Consider the following 20,092-nt stretch of genomic DNA (forward strand, 5'->3'; position numbering starts at 1 on the left):
ACTATTAAAGGACCATTTAATTTACTTGCTTTTCTAAGCAATTCACCTGGCAAGAGAAAATCTTTAGGCTCTGCCTGCTGAGGCTTCTTCTCAGCTGGAACTCACCTAAGCAACTCCTGTGCCATCGCAATGCCCAGGGTTCACGGCCACAAAAGGAAAGGTGCCTTGTGTTGGAAAACAATGCACAAGGGTAACAAGCCTTAAAAATAACATGGAGGAAAAGTCCCAGAGAAAAAAATTGTTATCAAATACAGAAATTGGCAGAGTATCGTAACCCTTTAATGATAAATATTTTTTAACATGAATAGGAAATTCAAATAGGAATATGAATTAATAAAAACCCCTAGTCAGATATAGAAGGAAAGGCTGAGTATGTAGTTTTGATGACCATTATTGTACCCTAAAATGATCACTATGCAGAGCATTAAATAGAATATTCATTTTATGTTCCACAAGATTTTAGAAATCATTTAACAATATCAAATGAAGAATATTTATAAATAATACATTATGCCAGCAGAAGAACCACTGATATTATGAAGGTTGTATCTAGAGATACAGATAGTACAGCTAAGGAAAATTTACACGTAATTACACTTTGATTTTAGGTGTTTATCACAAAAAAAAAAAAAAAAAAAAAAAAAAAAAAAAAAGTTTAGTACACAGGTTGAGGTGATAAAGGAAATATTTTGCCACTAAGAAGCCTTGCTGTCTTTTATGTGTAAAACATGTCCCGTTAAATAATTTTTATTATAAAAGTCAGTCTCAAATTTTTTATTCAGACACAGCTAAAATTTTAAATTCATATATATCTCCCTTACATAATTTGGATTAAATATGGATACTTCAACATCCAAAACTTTCCACGTATGGGGACCAAAAATTGCAAATGCATGAGTTAATAGAAAGCTAAAGTAATAATCTGTTATGATTAATTATTAGATTTTTCAAGTTTTCCAAACTTAAAAAAAATCTAACAATAAACTAATGAATTCAAAAATTAACTTTAAACATAAAATAATTTTACCAATTTAGACAACATCTTTCTTCCACAGAAGTCAATGACATAAAACAATCTCCCTTTATTTGTAAGTGGTCCAATTCTAATATATACATGTGTATATACATATATATTGATTTATTTGTTTGTTTTAATTAGATATAAGAATAGTAGTAGAGGGGTTGGACGTGATGATCTCTGGAGGTCCCTTCCAACACTGACAATTCTGTGATACTGTAAAACTATGGATACTAAGCTCCATTTTCCAGATGAACTTAAATTCCCTCAGCACAATGTGAAATTTCATTCTTAGAACTGAAACACAGAGAAAAAGACTGTTGAGTAACCAAAAGTGACATAAGAGCTAAATGAATCAAATTGAAATCAAAGGGTTTGCTCCACACTTCTGACAGACAACTTTTACAACTAGAAATTTTAAACAACCAATTAGTTAATGTACTGCTCTTTGCTCTGAAATGACGTGCTAATGCTTCAGTTTTGACTGAAACACTCTTCTAGATGTAAAATCACTCAATTTTTTCACCCAGTCAGAATACCACTGGCATTCACCAGACAAGGAACAGAAAACCACATTTTTGGTCCCATATTTTTCTGTTTGACTGTTTACATGGAGACAAATGACCCTGAGATATAAGCCTGCACGCAAGAACCTTCTGTCATTCAGAACTCAGAAGTGATCTGCTTGTCTCCCTGAAGACACTTTAAAAAGTGTGCTTAACCTTAAACGTTTATGCCCTCCAGCAAGCCTTGGGCAGAAACCAACCATAGAGGTTTTATAGGGAGCAAAACAAAGAAACCTGAATGCCAAACAAAAAAATGTGTTTGCTTTACTAACATACTCCACTGGGAGAACAACATTTTCATTTTGTCTATGCTAGAGAAACAAAGAAGAGATTAAAATATTGGCCTGTTCACTTTGTGTCTGTAATCTTCTTGGACTGATTTCTTAGACCATTATGTCTGGGTGATTTATAGAAATGGCTACTTTCAGAGATACTGAATTAGCTTGCATATAGAATCGTAGAACCATAGAACCCAATGCTTTGGTTTGGAAGGGACATTAAAAATCATCTAATTCCACCTCAAACTGCCATGGGCAGGGACACCTCCCACTAGACCAAGCTGCCCAAAGCCCCATCCAACCTGGCCTTGAACACTACCAGGGATGGAGCATCCACAGCTTCTCTGGGTAACCTGTTCCAGTGCCTCACCACTCCCTGAGTAAAGAACTTTATATCTAATCTGAAGCTACCCTCTTTTGGTTTAAACCCTTATTCCTTGTCCTATCACTACACCATCTGATAAAGAGTCCATCTCCAACTTGTAGGCCTTCCTGTAGGCCAAACTTCTAGGTACTGGAAGACTGCTATAAGGTCTTTCTAAGGCCTTCATCCTCTTCTCCAGGCAGAACATGACGTGGATTTTTTGTTACTGTTCATCCATATAGTGGCTTATTCCTGTTCCTATTTAAATCAATGAGAATAATTATTTTATTTTATTATTTTTTTTCCTCCTTATCTGCCACAAACCCCTTCACAGTCACCTGCTCTGTGAAGGGGATTTCTGCAGGGAATCTTTTTGTAGTGGTAGAGTGCGGAAGTGAAACTATATATTGCAGAACGAGTGCAGCTCTGAAATAATTCCCCCTTATTTCACTGAAGCAGAGGACATGGTCTACTGCAGAGTTTAATTCTGTTCTCATTTATACTCATATAAATCCAAGGAAATAATAAATGAAAATGCAATTCAAATAGAATTATCTTTTATGGGATCCTTTCTACAACTATTATATGTATCACTCAAGACCATATGTGGATGTGCTCATTCTGAACACAGTCAGTTAAAACAAATTCTGAGATATGAACCATATCGTGAGTGTAATAAAAGGAAAAAAGAAAAAAGAAAAAAACAGTGGAAGCTAAATAAATCTCATTTTCTTCTCCTTGAGGAAGATTTTATTTTAAATCTTGTTCAAAGACTTACAGGAATAAGTCCATATATTAATGGCTAACCATTAATTATACCTGAAGAATAATTATTGATCTTGGAGCTAAGTTGTCCCTAAAAAGAGCTGAACACCAAAGCAAACACTAAGGAAATCTGAATATATACAGAGACTCAGATATTGCATTCCTGATATTTCAGTTGAATACTGATGTCTCAGTAGCAATGCTTATTCTAAGCCGCAGTGAGTCCCTGATTATAACCCCAAATACTGCAGATGGGTCATATGCAATACATGCCATTTTGCACTTAATTTTCTTCCACTGACTTCAAACTGAAGTCTGATGTTTATTCTCTTCATTGGATTGTTGTGAAGAAGTTATAACTTTACTGAAGTCCAAAGTCACGCTTCACAAAGAATAGAAAATTAGACTTGTCCTTTGTTACAGCTGCAAAGCAATAGCACAAGGATAAGAAACTAACACAAGGTTTTGTATTGCTCTTCCTTGTTGTAACCTATAGTTTTCTGTTTTCAAAGCAATTTCTGTATGATGGAATTCAACCTTAAGTTCAGCTTCAAGCTGTGTCTAGTGCAATTCCAATACTGCTGGTACTTCTGGAAGAAAGCCCAGGTGGTTTTAAGCATTGTATACTGTTAAAAAAAAAAAAAAAAAAGTAATTTGCTCTGCACACTGTATGAGATTAGGTTTTGCTTGTTTCCACAAAATGTTTAGTATTTATACAATAGACTTTATTTATCTTCCCAATTTTTATTATAGAGAGATACAGAAGTCAACATTCTTCACTAAGACAAAACTAACCATCTGATACATGAGTAAAAGAATATTGTATTTGTAGACATGTAAATTGATCCCTTTCCACTTAATGAATTGAAGTTCCTCTACATTTAAATGCAAATGTTCTCTTATCTAGCTTATCACTTTGAAATAGAGGTTTCCTTCACAAGCACATTCTCCTGTGCCCACTGGTTCAGGGAGTCATGTTATTCCCTGGTTTCTATTAAAAACAGTGCTTTCCAGTACCGCTGCCATAAAGCCCAGACAATTTTTGTTCTTCGTTCTTTGGTGTGTGTCAGTAGCTGAACTGAACACGTATCTTTCAGTGTCAGAGTAATGCTCTACAAAACCTTTCCAATTCTGTGAGTTGGAAGCAATATCACAGCTGGTTTAGGTTATGAGAGTTGATAAGGTTCCTTAGGAAGAGGAATTCTAAGTAGGCTGCAAACTACAGGAAAGAAGCCAATGCAGTGAAAGGATTTAGAGCCTTTTAGCACCAGGTTTTGAAACCACTGTACTAATAGAGTAGTTCCTAGTACTCAGAAACAATGCACTAGGAAAAAAAAAAAAAAAAACAAAAAAAACAAAAAAAAACACAAAGCTGAGGTGGAGGCAGAAATCTGGGAAGAAGGATGGTGAAGTTTGGTGGATGTAGGTTTGAATTAACTTTTGGCATACCTTTGAATTATGTCTGTTAGAATAAAACAATCTGGAGAAACAAGAACAGAACAGTAATTATTATTATTTTTCTTATTATATTATAAGTATAATATGTATTGTATTATATGTTATTACAGAATCACAGAATCACAGAATTTCTAGGTTAGAAGAGACCTCAAGATCATCGAGTCCAACCTCTGACCTAATGCTAACAGTCCCCACTAAACCATATCCCTAAGCTCTACATCTAAACATCTTTTAAAGACTTCCAGGGATGGTGACTCCACCACTTCCCTGGGCAGCCTGTTCCAGTGCCTCACAACCCTTTCGGTAAAGAAGTTCTTCCTAACATCTAACCTAAAACTCCCCTGGCACAACTTAAGCCCATTCCCCCTCGTCCTGTCACCAGGCACGTGGGAGAACAGGCCAACCCCCTCCTCATTACAGCCTCCTTTAAGGTATCTGTAAAGAGCAAAAAGGTCGCCCCTGAGCCTCCTCTTCTCCAGGCTGAAAAAGCCCAGCTCCTTCAGCCGCTCCTTGTAGGACTTGTTCTCCAGGCCCCTCACCATCTTTGTCGCCCTTCTCTGGACCCGATCAAGCACCTCGATGTCCTTCTTGTAGTGAGGGGCCCAAAACTGAACACAGTACTTGAGGTGGCGGCCTCACCAGAGCCGAGTACAGGGGGACAATCACCTCCCTAGCCCTGCTGGCCACACTGTTTCTTATGCAAGCCAGGATGCTGTTGGCCTTCTTGGCCACCCGAGCACACTGCTGGCTCATATTCAGCCGACTATCAACCATCACTCCCAGGTCCTTCTCTGCCTGGCAGCTCTCCAACCACTCATCTCATCTCCCAGCCTGTAGCTCTGCTTGGGGTTATTGCGCCCCAGGTGCAGGACCCGGCACTTGGCCTTGTTGAATTTCATGCAGTTGACCTCAGCCCATCGGTGCAGCCTATCCAGATCCTCCTGCAGATAGTTTATTATTATAATAATTATTATTATTTATTATTATTATTATTATTATTATTATTATTATTATTATTATTATTATTATTATTATTATTATTATTATTTAAGGAAGGGAAAGCTATGGCTGACAGATGATCAGGCCAGAAATAGAATTATATTCTTTAAATGTTGATAAGCAGTGCCATCTTGATTCCCTTGGATGTCTAGGTCCTCTCTATAAACCTAGCAGATACATGTGATGTGTAACCTATAGAAACTTTCTGAAACTTTCTGAAACTTTTTGGAGGCCAGACTGGAAAATCTATATCATCTCCAAATCTCACCCAGATAGTAAAATACTTTTCCATGTCTTACATTAATATTTCCAAGCAAGGATCTTAGCATTAAAAAAATAATAATAATAAAAAAATCTAGTTTGTCCTGTCAATCTCCAAATTTCTCTCTAGTTTGTGTTCTAGCAGCCCTTTCCTTACCTTAAATCTTTTCCTTATCCTTTTTTCTTTCTAAGTCAGAGATCCTGGCACTGAATCTATGGAAATTTGTATTATTCTATGACAAAAATCGCACTTGGATAACAAAACAAAACAAAACAAAACAAAACAAAAACATAAAACTGTGAATACCTGAAAATCTGGAAACTGTTTCAGAAAGTGTTATTTTTTTTCATGTTTTTTCAAAAAATCTCTCATTTTAATTTTTTCATTTGCTATTGGAGCAGTTCAAAGAATGTGTAGGAAATCTTACAATATGATTAAAACTGATAATTCTGTTACAGATATGGACATACAAGATGACTGTCAAGAATATACACAGTGTAACAGAAGCATGTGGACATTTTTGTCTGACAGGAAATTGTCTATAATTTAAGATAACATGATAATAGTCAAATTGAGGGATATGAGCAGAAAGACAATAAGTTAATATAGCACTCATACTTGAAAAGGAGTTAGTGGGTAATCAGATATTACTATCTCTTGATTAGCACAAACCTTCCAACACTTAAAAAGCAATAGGAAAGATGGCTGTTCATCTAAAATCAAAACAATTATAGTCACATTCTGAATAAGCACACATAAGTCTGGTACATATTCTTACTTTACATTCACATCCTGGAGCTTTATCAATATATTCTGAAATAAATTTTAATAGACACAATATTAAAATGTAGATATAAGAGTTTTGATGAAAAAATAAAATTTGTGCATGATAATTTCTACCGAACTGAACCCTTTATCTCCTGTGTAGCTATACTTTGTCCTTTGAAAAAAACTTCTGTAAATGACTAATTTTCCAAAATAAATTGCAAATAATTTTATCCATCCTCAATTCTTTTAATTTTAATACTTTCTAGATGACGTATGGCTTAATGCTCTGCTATGCTCCATGTGTTTAGGATTGAAAGCATACATTTGTGACAAGGATAGAAAAGCCAGAGCAGTCAAGCTCATCCATGACTGCCATATGCACATTAGTCATCAGACAATTCAGTCCCAACAAATGAGCTGTTCTGCTCAAATTTAATTTGGTATATGCCATTGTTATTTAAAGAGGCTGTTCAGAAAGATCCATAACAAGGTTTTTCATTACTTTGGGGAAGGAGGCATACATGCACTAAAAGTGGATTATAATCAGTTAAAATTAGTTTTCCACCCCACAGGTGGCCTTGTAAATTGTTACAGTGCACTCTCTACATGCTAGTTTACTAACTTCTTTTTTTTTTTTTTCAGTTTTAAACTAACTTTAGTTTAACTTCACCTCTAAGGAAAGTGAGTACAATTTGGGCAGTTTTGACTAAGTGACTAAAAAAACACAGTATGTTCCAGATGGCTGGTAATAGGAGATTTTACTCTAGCACTTGAGTTACTGCTAATGATACTATACACAGACCTACAAGAGATCAACAGTAGTCAAGCCTACTGGAGCGACAACTCTTGCAAGAGTGGCATCAGAGAGGTTATTTTGAGATGTTGGTCAGGTTAAGTATGTTTGTCAGAAAAGCTCATTTTACAATTTTCAGAATTGTACTTGTCATTAGATGTAAGAATGTAGCATATTGCAACCTTGAACAATATGGACACAAGCAGTCATAGATTGGCCCATAAGCCATGGCTTCCATCAACACAGATCACAAAGTACCGGAGAAATGTTTCACTTCTGCAACACACAGGACTGATGAGACAAATGGAAATAAAGTATCATAAATGCTACCGCCCTTTCACATTCAATGACTGCAGCAATTATTGGGTATATTGACAAGCATAATCAAAGCACAATGAAGTGAAGAATTAAATCATTTTATCAAAAACAGGGTGGATAGTAATGAATGCCAGTAGGAGAATGTGACTGATCGTTCATGAGTTCATGTAGCTCTCTAATTCCTGCAGACAAAAGTGCTTTACAATGAGTCACTGGAGTCTGCTCCAAAAGAGACTGCCTACCTTGACTCCCAGCTGTGTTAATATGTAAGTCAGATTTCAGAGTTACTCAGCCAGAAACCAACCTTTTCATATTGTGATAAGTGGCAAAAGTCCACCAATGGTCACAGCATTTATCTTTTTTTTTGTTCTCTTGTCCCCACATTGCAAACCAGCATGTTTCACATAATAATAATATTTAAAAAAAAAAAAAAAAAGCAGATTTGACAGAAGATTGCTTTATGTGTGCAATAAAATATGAGTAGAGCACATCCCCATTAGAACCAGACTTTCCAATTACAAAAAGGGGAAGTTTTTATCTATAGCGAGAAACTTAATGGCATAAGAAACATGACAACCAATTAAAGGACAATTTATAGAACCTTAATAGACTGTCTCAAAGAATCAGTTCTATTTCTGGGGCCAATACATGTAAAAAAAAATAAAAATAAAAACATAAAAAAATGATCCTCTGTGCCTACAGCCCTTTCTATCACACATCATGCTTACAGTTCATCTGCATCTTACAAAACTGGTGTTGCAATGCATCAAGTAATAAAGAAAGGCAATGCCCTCCAGAGATAGCTTCTTTTGCAGATTTATGGGTGTCATAAATCCTCACTGCAGTTAAACTTGCAAAGACTGTTTTCAGCAGCTCAAAGGTCTTCAGACATGGATAGGCTGGGACCTCCTTTCCCAAAGAGACATAATTTTCTGTGAATCTTGTGTGAGATCCTTAGTGTGGATAGCACAATATAACCATCATGACCCTTGTTGTGCCACAGTTCCTGCAAAAACAGGATCAAAACATCTTTGATGGGGCCCTGAACTCACACAGCATCAAAATAAATTGTTGGCTGACTCCAAGGGGGAGTCTGATATCAGTATTTTGAATAAACTATGTTAAAATGGTAGAGATCTACTCCACATGGTTTGCAGTTGGGGGTATGGTTTCTTGTATCATTTTGGTCTGCTGGTCAGTGACTGTGACACATACTGGTTCAAGCCACACACAAAAATCCAGATTGCGATATCAGCTCAGCCTCATAAACAAAACTTATTCCTTCATGACTAGAAAATTAGTTATTCTAAACATTAGCTGTCCTAAACAGATTTAACTGCAAATGTTAAGTAGTCTTCCTAGCCACAGAGAAGAAAAACACATTACTTTAATTTGCTTTGATGTTTTCCCTATGCCATCCCCAGCAGAAATGTTATTTTCTTAGAATTTACACAGGAGAAAAGGCTGAAAATTAAGAAAAATAAATATTTTTATTTTTTTAATCAAAGTTTTTCCTAACCAAGAATAGTGAAAAAAATGCTGCTTTCCTCCAATACCCCGAACCTTGGACAAAAATAAAAAAAATAATTATAAAAAAAAATAATTGTTTTCTCAGGTCTCCTTTTTTTCTAATACAGAGACAAGGTATAATCAAGCTTCTCAAGCTCCAAGAGACAAATTCTGAAAGAACTTTCTTCATGACTTTTACATGCCCATTCTCCCCTACAGACATGGACCCTTAATGGTTCTTATGCTTCTAGCTCCATTTCTTCCCAGGGACAACCCACATTTTCCCACATCTATAGCATGTGTGGAAGACAAGTATTGAATACACCCACATGTTACCACCAAGGAAATAGACCACATGACATCTGTTGGTTAAGATATAGCAAAGCAACAGATACTTAGACCAAGAAGTAAAATACACACAGGAAAACAAAAATGTAAACAAATAAATCATATAACTGCAAATAATACATATATTTAAAAAAAAAAAAAAAGAAAAAAAAAAGAAAAAAAAAAGAAAAAAATGTGATCATACAGGATTTCCCATCACTCCTATAAAAAGAGATTTATTACTTAGTTAAAAATACAGAAAAACAAGAGTGACACATGGAAAACACTTCAGAAACAGAAAAGAATGTGAGGGATGAAGGCAAAAGAAATCCAAGAAAAGTACATGAGGTATCTACATGAAGTATCATGTGACCATGGTTATGCTGGCATCGTATACCTTTGACTAATAACTGAGTTAGGCCTTTGCTGGAGGGGTTAAGAGAAACACCTAATACTACAGCAATATTCAGGCCTGCAAAGACTTTGTTAATCCTCTTCTTGCCTTTTCATACCACCTGTTTTTACTTACATCTTCTCTAGCACACTCATATTTTTCAGGAAGCAAGGACATGTCTCTTACTGTTGCGGTGTGTTTCAGAGGAACGAACCTCTGGGTGTGTTGGGAATCTCTCGCCTTAAACCCACTGTCATCCCAAAGTGGTTAATTACCTTCATGTTTAGTTTGAGTCAACAGCCAATGTTTAACAAGATCTATCCTATTCAGAAGGTTGTGTGATGTGTGATGTTCAGATGGACACAATGTCTAAAAAGACTGAATCTGTGTGAACCTATAGAAGTCTTCAGACAGAAGGCCACCAGAGCCACGTGGCAGGCAGGCAAGGATAGCCTGAGAACTGATGAAAGGTTTGTTCAGAGACCAGCTCTTGAAGGTGTTTTTCAGGTAAGCATCTTTGAAGGATCTTCACTTAGCAGTTCTTTGAGGGAGGAATCCAGCCAACTTTCTAATAATTGTAGCCTGCCTGATGTGTAACACACAGAAGCCAAGGCCTAGGCTACCACCTGATCTGAAAGAATACACATCTGCAGATCACAAATTACTTCTTTGCTGTATTTCCAATTAACATAGTTTGTGCATAGTTTTTTCTCTCATTTCCTCATCTAAGTCTTTCAAAAACTTTTGCATTTGTTTATCGGTGCTATGACCAGGATCAGGGTTTTATTCTGTGCAAATTTGTCTGGATGGAAATGCTGGAAAATAGAATTCAGGTCTAACTACCCACCTACTCAGAAGTGCCCTTTTCAAAATCAGTTCCATGCTAGAGCAGGCAAAGGTCAGGATGCTTACATGGTCTTTTTCTATTCTTTATTTCATTGTCCTTGAAGAATCAAATAAAAGCTGTGTGGAAGCAGAAAGTGGGAAAGGAGCTTAAACTACGTGCCCAGAGAAGCTGTTGTCCAGAGAAGCTGTGGATGTCCCACCCCTGGAAGTGTTCAAGGCCAGGCTGGATGGGGCTTTGGGCAACCTGGTCCAGTGGGAAGTGTCCCTGTCCATGGCAGAGGGGTTGTAGTTAGATGATCTTTAAGTTCTCTTACATCCCAAACCGCTTTATGATTATATGATTCTACATGACAAATTCATGGGGACCCCATCCAGAACACGGATGTGGATTAATAAAATGCACACAAAAAAGTAAAAATAAGAGAGACTGTCCTGGTTTTGGCTAGGATAGAGTTAATTTTCCTCCTAGTTGCTGGTATGATGTTGTATTTGGGATTTAGGATGAGAATAATGTTGATAACACACTGATGTTTTAATTATTGCAGAGCAGTGCTTAAACTAAGCCAAGGACTATTTAGCTTCTCACACTGCCCTGCCAGCAGGCAGGGGTGCAGCAGGAGCTGGGAGGGGACAGACCCAGGACAGCTGACCCAAACTGGCCAAAGGGGTATTCTATACCATTTGTCATCATGCTGAGCAATTAATATGGGGGAGCTGGCCAAGGTCGGCTGCTCAGGGATAGGCTGGGCATCGGTCAGAGGGTGCTGAGCAATTGCATTGTGCATCACTTGTTTGTACATATTATTGTTAGTAGTACTATTATCATTATTATTATTATTTTCCTACCTTTTCTATCATAACAAACTGTCTCTATCTCAACCCACAAGCTTTTATTTTTATTTTATTTTATTTTATTTTATTTTATTTTATTTTATTTTATTTTATTTTATTTTATTTTATTTTATTTTATTTTATTTTATTTTATTTTTCTGATTCTCTCCCCGATCCCACGGGGTGAAGGGTAGGGGTGGGGTGGTTGAGTGTGAGCAAACGGCTGTGTGGTGCTTAGCTGCCAGCTGGGTTAAGCCACTACAGAGACCTAGTGCATTCTGAATGGGAGCACATGCTTTAACATCCCTAGGTTTTGGGGTGCTGGACCTAAAAATACATATTGAAGTAAGAGATTTACAAATGAGATGACAATACTTTAAAAAAAAAAATAAAGATGGTAACACTGAAATTAATACAAAAATTGAATATATACACCAAAAATCTCATTAAATTCAGTTGTGTTTTATCTGTACTTTCTTTTTCTTCACCGCTAATGATCAAGAAATATGTGTATCTTAACAGAATTTTCTCCTTCCTAATCAGTCTGATCCTTCCAACTGATACCATGTATTAGCTTGTACTGGGTGTTATATCAGCACTATCGTTATCTTGATTTGAGTAGTGAATATTAGTTGATAATTTTAATTTTAAAGTTGATCTTAGAGCCTTGTCATGGTTTAAGATTGAGATATTTTGGTTTTATTCAAAGTAACATTTTCTGGTTATTTAGTAAAATACTGCTGTTTTTTTTCTTATTTTTTTTTCCTTAATCCTTTTTGTTGCACATGATACACAATGGCAAATGAATAGTCAAAATTAATTATGCACGTATGAAGACATTTAAGGCAAGAACAAATAGTTCCCAGCTTTGTATATGAATTAATTTCTCATGTCCTTGGGCTTAAATCATATTTTCAATGCAATTAAAATACATTTACAATATATTTTCAATTGTATTTGAGCACAGGCAGTGGGCTTCTCAGCACCTCTAGGAAGACAGAGACAGATGAACATCCTAATGAAGTATGTAAGGCTATCATAAATAAATAAACAAATAAATAATTCTTCTGTGTGAATTTGTTTTCAAACTACTTACACATTTTTTTACTAGGTTGTTAAGGAGCAGATCTTTCTTAAAAATATATCAATGTATTAATTTATTTATTTATTCATTTATTTTTAAATTTATGACATAAAGTCAACAGTATCCTCTTCATTCCCATTTCAGGTGAAAAGCTAATTTCTGCTGAAGATTTATTACAATTATTGGTAAAATATTTTTCAAATAATTAACATCAAAAGGTAATTTCAATTAATGATTTCAATTATATATCACCAATAATTTTTTGGTTGTGTAAAAAGGGACCACCATGTGCAGTCATATGTTCATGCTTTGAATTATGTTTCAGTAGGCCAGCATAGTATAATCTATAGTCATTTGGGAGTACATTTTTACAAACATCAATATAATTTACATGTATGAAGAAAAAAAAAAAAGAGAGAGAGAGACAATAGTGAATACAAACAAATTCACAATAGAGAATACAAACAAAAAAGGAAAGAAAACCCAAAAACATGGTAAAGATGACAATGTGGGGGATTACTAATTAAGGTAATTTGCAAATTGAACACAGAGCTGTATTTTTTCACTAAGTTGTTGCCCATAATTTTGTATGTAACTGAAATTTTGAAATGAGACTCTTGAAAAATCTTTTGTGTAACAATCTAAATATGAAGAGATTCTGCAGAACTACTAAGGAAGGGAATGATATGCAATAGGCAACACTTAGAAAGATGACTAAAATGCATACAATAAGGGAAATTCTCATATGTTTTGGAAAACTTGACTCAGGTAAACATCATGCAACATCATGCTAACATAACAAGAACTGAGGACTGTTGCTGTCTTTCTGGTGTTTTGTGTTTTTTTTTTTTTTTTCTTCTGTAGTGGGTTTACGTAGCAAGGTTTTGGGAGCAGGGGCCATAGGGGTGGTTTCTGTGAGAAGGATCTAGAAGCTGCCCCATGTTTGGTAAGGGCCCCACTGCTGACCAGAATCGAGCCAATAAGCGATGTTGTTATGCGCCTCTGTGAGAGCATATTTAAGACAGAGAAAAGAACACTGCACCACACAGCAGCTGGGAGAGTGAGAGGAGTGAGGAACAGCCCTGCAGGTGCCAACCTCAGTGAAGAAGGAGGGGGAGAGGTGCTCCAGGTGCCGGAGCAGAAGTCCCCTGCGGCCTGTGGTGAGGACCATGGTGAAGCAGGATGTCCCCCTGCAGCCCCCCTGCAGCCCATGGAGTACCACGGTGGAGCGGGATTCCACGCTGCAGCCCGTGGAGGAGACCACGGTGGAGCTGGTGGCCCTGCACTGATGGAGGCTCCTGACTGTGGAAGACCCCTGCCGGAGCAGATTCCGGGCCAGACCTGTAGCCCGTGGAGAGGAGACCACGCAGGAGCAGGTGACCTGGCAGGAGCTGCTGCCCGTGGGGGAGCCAGGTTGGAGCAGTTTTCTCCTGAGGGATGGACCCCGTGGTACGGACCCATATCTGGAGCAGTTCTGGAAGAGCTGCTGCCTATGGGAAGCCCACACCAGATCAGTTCATCAAAGATTGCATCCCATGGGAGGGACCCCACAACACAGGGGACGAGAGTGACCGAGAAGGAGCGGCAGAGAAGAAATGCTGTAGACTGACCATAATCCTCATTCCCCTGTTCCTCTGCACCGCTCGGGGGAGGAGACACCTGGCTCAACACAAGGAAAACTTTCCATTGTATATTTTGTGTTCTGGAAATTATAAATAAGCCAAGACTTTCTGTTGAGCATTTCTAAATGACAACATGTTTTCTTGCTTCTGTCTTCTGCTGAGAAGAGTATAGAGCCAGATTTTTTTTTCAATTAAATAATAAATAAATAAGTGAAATTGCAATAGCCTAGTAACTTTTATTAAATGCCAAATGTTTGTTTCCAAAATTTAGTTCAATTTTACTTCAAAATTGCAGTTCTTAAGAAATAACAAAGAGAGTAAAGCATTGCTTCATTAATTTTCAGTGGCAACTGAGTTTACAATTGTTAATTATTAGATACAACTTTAAGAACTCAGATGAATTTCTAGTGTAAGATTATAGCATTACAATTTATGATTCTCATAATTCTGTGAGCATGTTTCCTCTGCTGAACAGAAAGGAACCTTAAATTTCAAAATAATTGCAAGTAATTTTGCGAGTTCACTAAGATAGTAACAGAAATCATGATACTAACCATGGTACTAACAACAAAATTGCCTCAGGACCACTAGCTAAATTGAACCATAAAGTTCTCATCTTTGGTCTCAAGCACTAATTAAGTAATGTCATATTTGCTGTTATCAATTATTTATCTTTTACTTTAAAATAAATATCCTCAGTTGCTTTCACAGAAGATATATAGTGAGTATTTCTATTATTTTTTCTAACAAGCTATTCATACAAAGTCAAATATCCCCCTGAGTGGCTGTTTGTTCTGCTTGTCCCCTTCCTTTGGAAGCAAGGAAGAATATTTTTCTTTTCAACTCTCTTTTGTCCTGGTTTCATGTTCCACAGTAATGCACTTTAGCTTTTATAGCTCCGACCAAAAGGAAGATGAAATTGAAAGAGATTGATCCAGTGGAAGAGGACCACTTTTGTTTATCAGATTTATGTCTCACTTACATGACTACCAATTTACTCTTTTTGCACTCTACCAATTCACTGAAAATAAACAAACAAAAACAAACACACACACACAAAAAAAAAAAACTCGATTTGCCATGTCAATACCTCAACACCTCTTTTCTCTTTTGCTTTCAATGCTTCCCGTCTGCCTCAAGCATAAAAATTTGTAAACTTATCCCTGGCATAGCTGCACAAACCACATAGAAGAATAAAGTTCCTGAGACAGTCGTTCAGTGCACTAGGACCTACGTGCTACCCCTCCAGCATAATTTTTAACCACCACATCCCTCCTAGAGAATAATTTTTCAAAAACGGGAAGTAGAAGTAACAGTTGTGATATATTTAATCTATTATCCAAGTAGAATAGACTACTTCATGGTCTTTTCTGCCTGGAGCACCATTATCCAACAGTAAACAGTCTCAAAAGCAGCATAATTAGTGCATCAGAATCTGTCACAGCCTTACTGCCATGACCTAGAGGCATAAAGCAATTCAGTAAAATACAGAGAAGCATTTGAATTCCTTTTCAACTTCTATAAAAATGGAAATGCCTGCTGAGGTGCTGCATGCCTGCTGAGATGATGCTTTCCAACACCCTTTCTGGGAGATGCCTGTGTGGCATAAAAACAACCTGAAAATATCCTTAGACATCACCCTGTACAGTGATTCTTTGAAGGCCAACGGGATTTTAGAGGATAAAGTGATAGCAGCTTTGCTCAGACAAATTTCCATCTTCCAGTATCTTTAAGATATTGGTCAGGGCACCTCTGGGTTATCCATGAATGCTCAGGACCCTCAGAGCATGCCTGAGCACTTCCCTGGGGACAGGGACAGTCTGAGGCTGGGTCTGCGGGTGGGCCCATCTGGGCAGGGGCCATGGCCAGACAGGGCCGGGCTGTGGGGAGCTGGATCCTGGCTATGCTGCAGGAGCAGGAGCTGGTGGCACCAGGGCTGCAGATCACTGAACATTAAAAATGTGTATTTCAAGAAGTTAAACTGCAGTATAAGCTTTACTGGCAAATACAGCTCAAAACCCTGAAATAGATGAAAGGTCTCTTTTTTATTATTACTTATTTATTTTTTTTAATGATTTGAAATGTATCTACAATATTCTTCCCCCACAGAGAATTTAAAGGTATGAAACAAATAACAAATTTACTGCCATGATATTGGCTGTTGCAAATATGCAGAACTGAGGATCCAAATTTAGTTGGTAAATAGAGAAGTTATTGAAATAGGATGTGTATTTAAGAACAATTTATTTCAAATTGCTGGAGAAAGAAGAAATAGCTTGTTTTCCCCAAACAAGGTGTTATACTGTAGCTGAAAGGATGTGAAATTAAATGACAATGACCTGATATAAACTAGTTCTAAAATTCTATTTGCTAATGTTTTAGTTAATATTTATGGACATATTTATAGAAATATTTAATTACATTAAATATATATATATAATTTTAAAAATAAATAAATAAATAAATAAATAAACGTTCCCCCAGGTCTTCTATTCTACCCTTTTTAAAAATGGGAGTGATGTTTCCCTTTTTCCAGTCATGGGGCATTTACCTGACTGCCATTATTTTTCAAATGTGATGGACAGCATCTTGACGACTACATCAGCCAATTCCCTCAGGACTCTGGGATACATGTCATTGTGCCCCATTGATTTGTAGCTGTTCGGTTGTATCAGGAGGTCCTGAACTTGCTCTTTGCTTACAGTGGGAGGGACACTGATTCCCCAGCCCCTGTCTAGAGGCTCGGGAACCTGAGAGATGTGAGAAGCCTGATCACCAGTGAAGACCAAGGCAAAGAAGTTAAGTGCCTCAGACTTCTCCACATCTCTTATTACCAGTTCTCTATCTTCATTTGTCAGAAGCAGTAAACACTCCTCAGTCTTCCTCTTGTGGCCAGTGTACCTGTAGAATCCCTTCTCATTATTCTTTGCATTCCTTGCCAAGTTTAGTACTGTCAATGCCTGGGGTTTCCTCATCCTGTCTCTACACATTTGGACAGCGTTTCTGTACTCTTCCTGGGCCAGATGGCCCCGTTTCCACCATCTGTGCATTTCCTTCTTTTGCCTAAGTTTGACCATGTCATGGTTTAACCCGGCCGGCAGCTAAACACCACGCAGCCGTTCGCTCACCCTCCCCCCTCCCTCTCTGGGACGGGGGAGAGAAATGGAAAGTGAAGCCCGTGAGTTGAGATAAAGACAGTTTAATAAGACAGGAAAATAATAATAATAAAAATAATAATAACAACAATAATAATAATGATACAATGGTGATAATAGGAAAGTAATAATAATATGTACAAACAAGTGATGCACAATGCAATTGCTCACCACCCGCTGACCGATGATGCCCAGCCTAACCCCGAGCAGTCCGGCCCCCTCCCCCCAGCTAGCCACCCCTATATATTGTTTAGCATGACGTCAGATGGTATGGAATACCCCTTTGGCTAGTTTGTGTCACCTGTCCCGGGTCTGTCCCCTCCCAGCTCTTACTGCACCCCCAGCCTGCCCGTTGGCAGGACAGAGCAAAAGGCTGAGATGTCCTTGGCTTAGTATAAGCACTGCTCTGCAACAATTAAAGCATCGGGGTGTTATCAGCACTCTTCTCATCCTAAGCCAAAACACAGCATTCCACCAGCTACCAGGAAGAAAATTAATTCTAACTGAAACCAGGACAGACCAGCATGTCCTTGTTCAGCCATTTTGGTTTCCTGTCTTCCTTGCTTGATTTATTGCATATGGGAATAGAGAGCTCTTGTGCTCTAAGGAAAATATCTTTAAAGAGTTGCCAGCTCTGATCAGATCCTCTGTCCCTAAGGACCGTGCCCCATGGGATCTCATCCACTAATTCTTTGAACAGCTGGAAGCTGGCTCTTCTGGATCTTCGGGATCCTGACTTTGCTCTTAGCCAGGCCCATTTCCCTTGAGATTACAAACTCATCCAGGGTTCACTGCAATCCAGGCTTCCTCCAGTCATAACCTCTTTAATGAGCCCCTCCACATTGGTGAGCACCAGGTCATGCACCAGTAATGCTTCTCCTCTGGTTGGTTTCTCTAATACCTGGACGAGGATGTTGTCCTTAATGGACTCCAGGAGTCTCCTGGATTGCTTACTGACTGCCACGCAACTTTCCCAGCAGACATCTGGGTGGTTGAAATCGCACAAGAGGAGGAGAGCCTGTGAACAGAGGGCTTCCTGTAGTTGGGAAAGAAAACCTCATCAACAGACTCTCCTTGATCCGGTGGCCTGTAGTAGACCCCAACCACAAAGTGTCCTTTGTTGGTCGGGTCCTTAATTTTTACCCACAGGCTCCCAACCTGCTCTTGGCTGTTTCTCAGAGTCAACACTTCACCATCTATTAATTTCTTAACGTAGAGGGCAACACCCCCACCCTTCCTTCCCTGCGTGTCTCTCCTGTAAAGCTTATAGCCCTCCACTCCAATGTTGCAGCTGTGTGATTCGTCCACCTATGTTTCTGTTACAGCTGTTAGAGCACAGTTTTCTAATTGCACTGTGTTTTCCAGCTCCTCCTGCTTGTTTCCCATGCTGCATGCGTTGGTGTAGAGGCACTTCAGCTGGGCTATGGACCGCATCACATTTTTAGAGGAGTCCTTCCTAATTCATATGGGACGATTCACGGTCACGATTCTCAAAACACTGCTGAAGCCCGGGATTGAACCAGGGACCTTTAGATCTTCAGTCTAACGCTCTCCCAGCTGAGCTACTTCAGCCCTGCCTGAGTAATTTGATAAGCTTTTACAATGAAATATCTTTCTTGAGAGGGTGTCGGTGGATATGGCCTATCTAGACTTCAGTAAAGTTTTTCACACCATTTCCCATAATGTCCTCATTGACAAACTGTTGATGTATGAACTGCAAACAGTGAAAATGGCTAAAGGTGTCCAGTAGGTGGTGATCAGTAGAAGAAAATCTTGATAGAAAGGCTGTCATTGTACCCCAGGGGTTCATGGTGGATCCAATGCTGTTTAATATCTTGTTTAATGATGTTGACATTAAGGTAGAGTGTACTGTCTTCAGGTTTGCAGAGGACAGAAAACTGGGAGGAGTGGCTCTTACACAGAGGGTCATGCTGCTATCTAGAGGAAACTGAACAGACAGCAGAAGTGGGCTGTCAGGAACCTCATTAAATTCATCAAGGGGAAGTGCAGAGTCCTACACCTGTGGAGGAGGAACCCTCTGCACTAGCAGAGGCTGGAAAGCAGCCTTGCAAAGGATCTGGTGCACAACGAGTTTAATGTGAATCAGAGGCAAAGGCCAACAGCATCATGGTCTGTGCTAGGAGGAATGCTGCCAGCAGGTCAAGAGAGGTTATCCTTCTGCTCTTTTCAGCACTGGTGAGGCTGTATCTGGAGTAATGTTTCTAACTGTGGGCTCCCCAGTACAAGAGAGACATGGAGCTACCAGAGAGAGTTGTGCTGAGAGCCACAAAGATGACAAAGGGACTGGAGCATCTTTCCTGTGAGGAAAAGCTGAGTGTTCAGACTGCTCAGCCTGGAAAAGAAAAGATTCAGGGAGGATCTTATCAATATCTATAAATACCTGAAGGGAGAGTGCAGACAGGACAGACACAAGCTCTTTTCATTGGTGTCCAGTACCATGACAAGGGGCAATGGGCACAAACTGAAAAAAAGAAGCTTCCTTCTGAACATCCATTACCACCTCTTTACTGTGAGGGTGACTGAGCATTGTCACAGATTGTCCTAATACATGTAGGCCGTGGAGTCTCCATTCTTGGAGATACTTGAAAGCTATCTGGACATTCCTCTGTAGGTTGCCCAACTTAAGCTTGGGATGGGGCTGCTCGATGATGACCTAATGACCTTCAGAGTTCTTTTCCAAATTCAGCTATCTTTTGATTATTTGAAGGAATCTG

At 38.4% G+C, this 20,092-nt stretch overlaps 1 non-coding gene across 1 annotated transcript; it reads right to left on the bottom strand.

The window, feature by feature from the left end:
* Positions 1–18,856: 18,856 nt before the first annotated feature.
* On the bottom strand, positions 18,857–18,929 carry TRNAF-GAA (transfer RNA phenylalanine (anticodon GAA)). The gene has a single exon. It is a non-coding gene; the product is annotated as a tRNA-Phe (tRNA).
* Between the last annotated feature and the right edge of the window lie 1,163 nt (positions 18,930–20,092).

The sequence above is a fragment of the Anas platyrhynchos genome, chromosome 1, assembly GCF_047663525.1.
Source record: "Anas platyrhynchos isolate ZD024472 breed Pekin duck chromosome 1, IASCAAS_PekinDuck_T2T, whole genome shotgun sequence".
NCBI lineage: Eukaryota > Metazoa > Chordata > Aves > Anseriformes > Anatidae > Anas > Anas platyrhynchos.